The sequence below is a fragment of the Leptinotarsa decemlineata genome, unplaced genomic scaffold (assembly GCF_025532065.1).
Source record: "Leptinotarsa decemlineata unplaced genomic scaffold, Ldec_3_MD MMD2_tig00026330_RagTag_RagTag, whole genome shotgun sequence".
NCBI lineage: Eukaryota > Metazoa > Arthropoda > Insecta > Coleoptera > Chrysomelidae > Leptinotarsa > Leptinotarsa decemlineata.
Window position 1 is genome coordinate 2,801,008 of NW_027412690.1, and position 9,805 is coordinate 2,810,812.

Consider the following 9,805-nt stretch of genomic DNA (forward strand, 5'->3'; position numbering starts at 1 on the left):
CTGAATGTAGAAGAACGTGCTCCTCGGGGTATCAACATCATTGGGAGTGGAGGGAATGAGGTGGGGGCGTGCATGCGCAATGGTTGGAATATGGTGGGGCGAGAACTGGTAGGAAGTGGGCGGGGTGAGCAATGGTGGGAAGAAAGCGGGCCGCGCTCCGCGCGGCTTACGCCCCAATTCGCTACGCTCGCGCCGGCGCGCTTCGCGCGCCGGCGCGAGCGTAATGGGGCCACCGCGCCGGCGCGCTTCGCGCGCCGGCGCGGTGGCCCCCCACCCACCACCCCGGGGGGAGGAGGGGGGGGTGGGGGTGGGGGGGCGGCGGGGCCGCGCTACGCGCGGCCCCGCCGCCCCCCACCCCCACCCGCGCGCTTCGCGCGCCGTGAAACCTAACCTAACCTAACACCTATGACCCTAACCTACAGTATGTATTAATCTAATCTAACCTAACGCGGGAGTAAATTCACCATGTTGGTTCAATTAATACGTCATCTGTTGGTTTTGGTTTTGGTTCTATTATTCTAACATTTGGATCAATGTCCAGTCCTGGATATCCCAGTCCACCTGATGGCCTGACTTTATGGCTTTTCTCCAAAACTTCAACTCTCTCTTCTAGTACATCATACTTTTTCATTGTAGTCCCTGTTATGTTTGACATAGCATCAAATTTTTTATTTGTAGACGCTGTTATGTCAGACATTTTTATGTCCACATCATTTGTAAGTTTGTCAAATTTACGAGTGAAAGTTATCCGAGCCTCTGCAATTTTATCGTCAAATGCTTGACGGGCATCGCGAGCAATATTACCTATTGTGGATTGTATTGCAGCTTGTAGGGCTAGAAGTATAACCTCCTTTGTTCCGTTAATTTCCCCCTCAAGATATGATACAGTTACACAATCACTCTTGTCAATTGGTTCGCTTATATTTTTCAATATTTTTCTTTGCATGTCATAATGACCATCTTTTGTTAATTTAAAACCAATCCCGGGAGGACCTCGAATGACATTACCACCCAATTTTCTTTTTCTACCAAACTTATCGATTGTTTTAGACATTGTGCACTCTACGATGATTCTTTTCAAACTGATATTTCTTTCATTTACATTATGCTATATACAGTAATTGGTTAGGAAAATAGAAATGAAACAAATAATATTTTTATCATTTTTTATTCATCTAAGTAACTTGGTAAAAGTGATACATATACAATACATAATACAATAATCACAAATAATCACAAATAAGAATGTTCCGGTTTGAAGGAATAAGCAATAATACTTCGAATTATAATTCAATTATTCATCTCTACAGTCAACAAATTGATTAGTTGGTCTAAGGCGCTCTCTTGAGAAAAAGAATGAACGATTTCAGACACCCAACGAATGTTATCATTAGGATCATTTCGATAAAATTCTATATCGCTATGACCCCATGGAAGAGTTCGAGTGGTATTCGGAATGATGAATCTCTTGTCGTCATGATACGATAAAGCGACTTTATTTTTCAATTCAGTGTAAATATCATGCAATACGCTTCTGAACGAGTTCATCTTCCTGAATATCATACCTCCCTCTTCAATGATTTTTTCATAGTCTTCACATGTCAATTCATTCTTTATAACAGATCGTTTCACACCTTTGGCCTTCTTCAGTTCACCATCAACAGATTTCACGTAATACGCTTTAGCACCTGTACCGTAAAAGCTGATTATTGGATCATTTGGGAATTCATCTTTGAAATTACCCAGAACTGACTTTGTCACTGGAATATTGAATTGGTTTCCTATTTTATAATTAGATGTATCGAACTTATTTATATTATTTTTGATAAATTCATAGAAATTGTCTGTATTTATTTTGAGAATAAGGGAGTCGGTATCAGTGTAGAGTAAGGACGCATCTTCTCCAAACTGTTGTTTGATACATCCATAGAAAAAATCATACATAACTGTTTTAGATAATTCTAGAATGGAAAATCCTAAATATAGTGGTTTATCATAATGAACTTTTACTCTAGCCAATTGAATGGCAACAAAATTTTCTGTGAAAATAGAGCATTTTTTAAAATTTGGTCGAGATATGAGACAACTAGCACCTATAGTTCTTTTTATATTTTCCCAATGTGTAATGAGTCTAACATCAATTCTATTGTCTACGTTTTCCATTGTTTTTCCATAGACTGCATTATTCATTAGTTTGTAGAAATCTTTTTCAGATTTGTTATTAGACCTATTACGCATTTCAGTATTCAAATCTATATAAGGCTTCATCCAACATGATTGCTTAAACCTCAATACTCTATGTGTGTTCATCACTATCAAACCATGATTGACAGCTTGCTGTAAGTTTCTATAGTGAACAATATATTTTCTTTTGTCGTTTAAATTTGGAATTAATTTGGGAACTTTCGATTTTGCATATGGAGGTATCAAACGTTCAACTAAGAATGGTAAATCGGAATGTTTATCATGAAGTTCTTGGGGATAATGTATATCCACTTCCAATACATATCCATAAGGACTATCGATATCCACATTCATTATATCAAGATTGAGAATTTCATGAGGTGCTAACCATGAAAATTCACCTGTTGGTAATGGTTGCGACATGCTGTGACCATATAGATTTGTTGCATCCAAATATGAAATGAATGAAGATGGTTCATTTGGATTATAATCCGGTAAAAATGTATTGTTTGCTTTATGTTTCCTTTCACTACATTGACTTATTCCACCACGAATACCTTTTTGAAAGAAGTGAACCATATCAATATCAGTTAGTAATTCCAATTCAATATTAGTATATTTCAACATGGCATCCCACGATAATCCGGGTGCAGTGAAGTATTGTGCCGGATCCAATTTATATTTATCAACAGATATATTTCTAAAGTTTTCAAAAATGTCACATAATAGTAACACATCTGACTTTAAATATAAATCAGAGTATTCACCCAAATCCTGACATTCGAATAAATTCCAAACAAGTTGAGCTCTCCCATAATCATTTTCTGATATATGTTCACAATTGAGTTTATCATAAAATTGATTTTTGGTTGGAAGTCTTGGATGATTCAGTTTTTCGATGTCATCAACAAAACTATAGGGAAATACACCTTTCTTTCTCATCAAATTGAAATTTTCAATTTGTGGGAAATGTTTGCGCATCTCGATACACTGATCAGATGTTAAATTTGCACCTAAATTCTCCAAAGAACTAGGCATGAATCTGAAACTATCAATGAATCTCATTTTCAAATAATTCTTCTTCACCCTACCATCTTTATCCGTATAGGAGTGTGTAAAGAGATGTTTTGTGAAAGATATATATTTTTCATTAGTTTGTGGGATGACATCCACTTTATCTTTGTTTTTATACAATTCCTTTATGAATAAATGACAATCATATCCACTGAGATTGTGAAAAATTATAGGAATGAAATTTGGCAATTTAAAATTCAAATTACAAGATGAATGAGCAGCAGGGGACCTTTTTTTTCCTGTGAGGTGACAATGATCCCTCACTTTGACTTCGCCATCATTAAATTGTTTGGAACAAATGCCACAATTTGTGGCAGAAGCAAACTGTTCCTCTTCCTCAGGAGTTTGTACATCCATAGGAATAGGAAACCTGAGATGATTTTCATAAATATTTTTCAAATCATCTTCGATTTTGCTAACGAATTTTTGGGCTGCATCCACACCTCTATACGAAACAAATTTTGATAAATCATCATTGTATGAACATTTAATCAAATAAGCAAATGAATAAGGCTCATGTTTGAATGTCTTGATCGAATACGAGTATTCAGGATTTGGTTTAGTGGTTTGAATCGGCTTCAGTACTGATTCAAAATCTGCATACACTACAAATGGTACCTTCATTTGTTTCTCAAAGTTTTCAAAAGTTAGTATATTTTCAGGTACCGTTTTCCCATATTTATTGACTTTGAAATTGGTTGATGGTGTTGTAGTACTCAAGTGATTACAATCATTTATCTTATGACGTAATAGTAATTGTTCATTAGAAAAATATAATAAACAGCCATCACAAAAATATTTCTTATGTTCATGAGCCGATAATTGGCTTGAAACTAATCTTGAAAGATCTTTGATCCAACAATAATGATTATTACCGAAATCATCTGTGATAAGTAACAAATTGACATGTCTTCTAAGTCTTCTCTGAGAGTAACGTAATGGTCCAATTATTTCATACATTATTTTACCCTTCTCGAATTTACTTTCTAAACCGTACACATTAACTGAAATATCATTCTTGTCTTCAAATTTCACAATATCTTTCAACTTTACCGGAAAATTCATACCTGTTACATCTATGACTGTACTGAAATGTGGATACGATGAAATTTCTGATGTTCTATCGATTGCAGGATGTAGTGCTGAAGTGATAGCCCATGCAAAACAATGCTGATCTTCATTACGGACATTAACCACGGCCTTCCTACGCTCAATACATTCAGGCAGCTTCACATATGAACATCCACTGAGCGGGCTGTATTTATTAATGTTCAACTCCAGAAACATGATTTTTTCACAAGTCCAACCTTAAATACAGAACAATATTACTAATCCATCCAATTAAAACTTGGTAGAAATGTTTACCTGAATCACGTTCCTGGAATTCTGTAGTTTGAGCGATAATCCCATTTCGAAATCCATCAAATAAGGAATTCAAATCAGTAGATTGATCAACTGTTCTATTCTGTGAATTAAATGATTTCGTTTCCTTCAGGTCTTGTGTTTGTAGAATATAACTCCCAAATACTTCCATATTCACTTTGATGATTTTGTGAACCCTGATGGCCGATTCCAATAATTCTATAACTTTCTGCCTGATTTCATTAAAGAATAACATGTAATCGGTGGAAACAATGGAACTCTGCACCCTGTATGTCGCAATCCGACGTTTGAAGGCGCTCTTTATAATTTGAACACCATCACTGAATTGAACACATGTATTATTCTTATGTTGTAGAGTTCTATTGTGAGAATTCACTTGAGTCAATGGAATCATCACATTACAACAATTACATGTGTACATAGGTGCTGCAGCGTCATCTAATCTCACTCGTTTCACTGATGGCCCTCCTTGGCAACTCTGGAGCTGATGACGACGAAGGTTGTCACTACGGGTAAAAGATTTACCACATTCACAAGAATACATTTTCTTTGATATGTTCTCACTAACTCACTCGATGGAAACTGACATAACCAACACTCGCCCGCTTCTTAAATACCATAATCCACGTCGCCTGCGCATCACCGTAGAGAGTGAGGGTAGGTAAGGACACATCGATGCATCCGCTAGAGATGCCTGACGTCACAGCCAAGCCCATCTCCCAATTTGATGCGATAACAGTTGCCGGCACGAGCAAGCAGTGATCGTTGCGCTCTCGGAGAGGGCAGACGTTTGCACAGTCCTCGCCCGCCTGCGTGTCACCATCAATAGCGAGGGTAGGGTGATGCGTTACGTCACATCATTCACTGCTTCGAGAGCGATAGCCGAACAAGCAATTGTCGTTGCGCTCTCGGAGAAGACAGACGTTAGCACAGTCCTCGCCCGCCTGCGTGTCACCATTGATGGCGAGTCTGGGGCGTTACGTCACATCCTTCACTACATCGAGGGAGGTGAGAGCAGACCGATGAATACGCATTACTCTGCCACACGTCGTGGAGTGAACATGTCGCTCTCTAGCCGTTGAACGGTTATTGCTGTGACGTCACTCCACTACTAACTTGGTGCCCTCACACCGATGGAGCATTCATTACTTGGAGGATCTTCGAAGTATGCAGACGTATGTTTGTACATAGACAAACAAGCACATGATGAAACCCTGTACCGTGCATTCTCTTACACACACACACACACACACATACACACACAAAATCTCATATGAAAAAAAAAAAATCTGAACGATCCATGCACCAGACACTTCAAGGTCACAACGCCTTGACTTCACTGCACAACAAAAAAAAGTAAATAACACGTCATATTGGTGGGGGGAGGATTAGAACCGGGAAAAAATTTCTGAACGATCCATACACCACACCCTTCAAGGTCACATCACCTTGACTTCACCAAACAACAACCAATAAAAAAGCAATTAATACGTCATAGTGGTGGGGGGAGGCTTAGAACCGGCTCAAATCTCCTACTTGTTTCACTATAATTTTCTGCAACTGGGCGAAACCATAACAGCAGGGACCTATTGAGAGGAAATCGGCGAAATGTACTGAAAATTGCGTCAGTAGCAGCCGTCACTGGTCAACAGAAGAGTCCGATCCTGCTTCACAACGCCCGTTCGCATGTTCCATAAGTCACCGTCCGAAAATCAAACGAATACTCCCCAGACCTTTCCTCAATGGAGAAAAATCATTACAAGTTCTAGAATGAATTGGGGAACCGGCAGACTTTTCGTTCTATGAGATAATGAATCAATAGAAGATGATCACTCCTAACTGGAGTTGTTATTTGGAAGTTATCCAGTCTTTAGTGGGTGAAAGTTTCAGGGGAAATGATATAAATAACATTCGCTAGTCAAATTTTCATTACTCTCTATAGTCCGTTCATAATTTGTCGATAGCACAAAATGAGGGCCCAAGTCATAAAACGGTCGTAAAACTCGTAAAATCATAGGCGGAGGTTCCTGAGGTGTTTATTCGTTAAATATAAAGCTTCAGTTTATATTCGAAACTTGCCTTGAAAGGGTGAAGTTGTTACGAACGAAAATAATTTTTGGTTTAGTACATTTTTTAATCGCATTTAATTCACGGCTCGTTGGTGTTTCGGCGTCTACGGCAGTAATTAACGTCTCTAATATTTATTTTGCGAATTTTGTGCAGTGCGTGAGTAACTTTTTTTCATATTCCTACAAACATATAGGTACCTTTCGTTCCTGCTTGTTTTGTTTGATTGCTTGCGATGGCTTCGTCATCATCATCAACATCATCAAGTTTTACACCGGTACTGTTGCGTACAGTCAGTAAGTCTGTCTATTCACCAAGAGAGAAGACTATTGTTTTGAACGTTCACGATGCTCTGGTTTCTCAGAATCCCACAAACACTGTACAGAACATAATCAAGAGTTGAGCCAACATAACGGGCGTAGGGGAGTCAACAATATATAGGTTCCTATCAGAAAGAAAAAAAAAAGGTATAGCTAACCCAAATACAAACGAATACTTAAAGAGGGGGAGAAAACCTATTGAAATTGATGAATTTGCCAAAAATGGTATTCGAAGGAAAATTCACGAATTTTTTTACAAAAAAGAAATACCCAACTTAAACAAAATTTTACAAGAAGTTAGAGACGACCCGGATTTGCCTCATGTCGGACGAACCAAATTGTGGCAAGTTTTAAAAGAATTAAATTTCCGGTGGGAGAAATCAGACCGAAAATCACTTTTGATTGACCGGGAAGAGATAATATGTTGGAGAAGAAAGTATCTAAGATCTATAAGAAAATTTCGGGCTGAAGGAAGGCCAATTTACTATCAGGACGAAACGTGGGTAAACGCAGGTCATACTCTCACAAAAATTTGGACAGATAAAAATATATCAAGCTCCAGGCAAGCCTTTATGGAAGGTTGATCTACTGGTATTTCCCCACCCTCTGGTAAAGGCAGTAGATTAATAGTTTCTCACATTGGCAGTGAAAAAGGATTTGCTAAGCATGGTTTGTTGGAATTTGAATCCAAAAGCACAAAAGACTATCACGAGGAGATGACAGCTGATGTTTTCGAAGAGTATTTTGAGCAGATGATTGAACATATATCACCAAACTCAATTATAGTATTAGATAATGCACCTTATCATTCACGACTAGTTGAAAGACTTCCAACGACTGCGTGGAAGAAACAGGATATCATTGACTGGCTGCGGAATAAGTCCCTGCCTTACGAAGATGGAATGGTTAAAGCAGAACTTTTAAAAATTGCCCGGCAACACAAATCTAAGTTCAAGAAATACGTAGTTGACAAAATGGCGGAAAGACGAAACATCACAGTCCTTAGACTTCCACCCTACCACTGCGAATTAAATCCAATTGAACTCATTTGGGCACAAATAAAAAGCTATGTGGCTAGAAAAAATACGTCATATAAAATACAAGCTGTACGTGAATTGTTATATGAGTCTTTACAACATATTACAGAACAAAATTGGCGAGATGCAGTAAGACATGCAATAGAAGAAGAACAGAAAATGTGGGATCTTGACAATATAATTGATGCGACTGTAGAGACACAACCGCTAATTATTAACCTGCAAGACGACTCGGATTCTGAAGATGATCCTGTTTATTTTGAATTTGAATAGTTTTGTAAGTAATCGTAGTTTATATCATTTAAAAATAGGTATTAATTAAATAAATGTATCTTTTACAAATTGCAAGTAACTTATTATTTTTGAATAAAATAAAGAAATTTTTTCAAAATAAAAATACAGTTTACAGTACCTACAGTTTAAGAATATTAATATATTTATTTATTTAATGTAACTAATGTTTTAATCATATACTCTACGACACTGGTCACTCATTTCCACTCAAAATACCTACATAATCGGATTAAAAGTTTTATAGCTGTATTGTATTTCTTCAGATACAAGGTGGGTTAGTCGAAAACATCTTAAACTGCCAGTTTTAGTTTGGTTTTTGTTATTATATCATATTAGCTGTCCTCTCTGTATTTCAGTTCTCTAATGAGGGTCAAACTTGCAGTGAGCTATCAACAAATTATGAACAGACTATAGAACCCTTCAGCTGGCCAGTGTTTACTGTAACGTAAATCCTGTTGTTCAAAATTTCAGTTTGCCATAATTCAACAGAAATCCTAATGAAGCCAATATTGATTTTTCATCGAACTTGTTTTTTGTATTTTTACCTTCCACAATCTGAAAATTATAATGGTGAACTTTATACAAGTGTAGAAAGGGCAAACTTGTTAGTTTACCCCGATAAGTTACTGCATATAATCAAATTATTTTTCACAAAAAGAAATGTTCTATTCATCAGTAACTTGTCGTATTCAATAATTTTGCCTATCAAAAAAATTGCTAAGACATAATACAATACTTATTTTAACGTTTCGGAGGCCAAAATCTGCCCCTGTCTTCAGAAATGGACAAAAAATTCAAATATATTTGCGGTTATTCCTTTGCTGATTATTTATTTCTCAACAGCTGAAACAACTGAAACAACCACTCTCCGATATCAGTCTGTTGCCATTTCGCCACTACCCAAATTTTCCTTCAAGATGGGTAGCCAAGTACCTACAATATATCTCTAAGGAGCTGTACGAAATACAATTCTCTCCAGATATGAGAATATACACTAATTCTTTTAGCTTACGTCTCTTAAAGGGAGGCTCATTCAACTCAATGTTCGCCGTTTGATTTTAAAATGTGTTCTGACAATTTAGATCCTTTTAATTGTCTATTTTTCATGTAATCTCGTGTGAAATGATATGGTGAAATGAGCATACACTGGAATTACAGCTTTTTTACACGCTTTATATTAGCTTCACCTGTATGTATGTTTGTCTGTATGTATGTTCGTTTGTAACTTTCGGTATTGACAGAATTATCGGCATTATTGCTTGATCTATTCGCGGGCAGAGGGCGCTGTACGTAACCTCTTTGATATTTCTTGCTCTATTCGCGGGCAGATGGCGCTTTACGTAACCTTCTTGATAGGTTGTTCAAAAGAAAATCAAAATAAATAAATATGGTTTGAAAAAACTAAAAAAACACGCTTTTGAAGAACATCGAACTTAAAAGTTAAAT

General features: G+C 37.2%; 1 long non-coding RNA gene across 1 annotated transcript; it reads right to left on the reverse strand.

The window, feature by feature from the left end:
- Positions 1-1,549: 1,549 nt before the first annotated feature.
- Positions 1,550-6,156, reverse strand: LOC141485711 (uncharacterized). The gene is made up of 2 exons (XR_012467370.1): positions 4,624-6,156; positions 1,550-4,565 (listed from the first exon to the last, which is right to left on the reverse strand). It is a non-coding gene; the product is annotated as an uncharacterized lncRNA (long non-coding RNA).
- Positions 6,157-9,805: the final 3,649 nt, after the last annotated feature.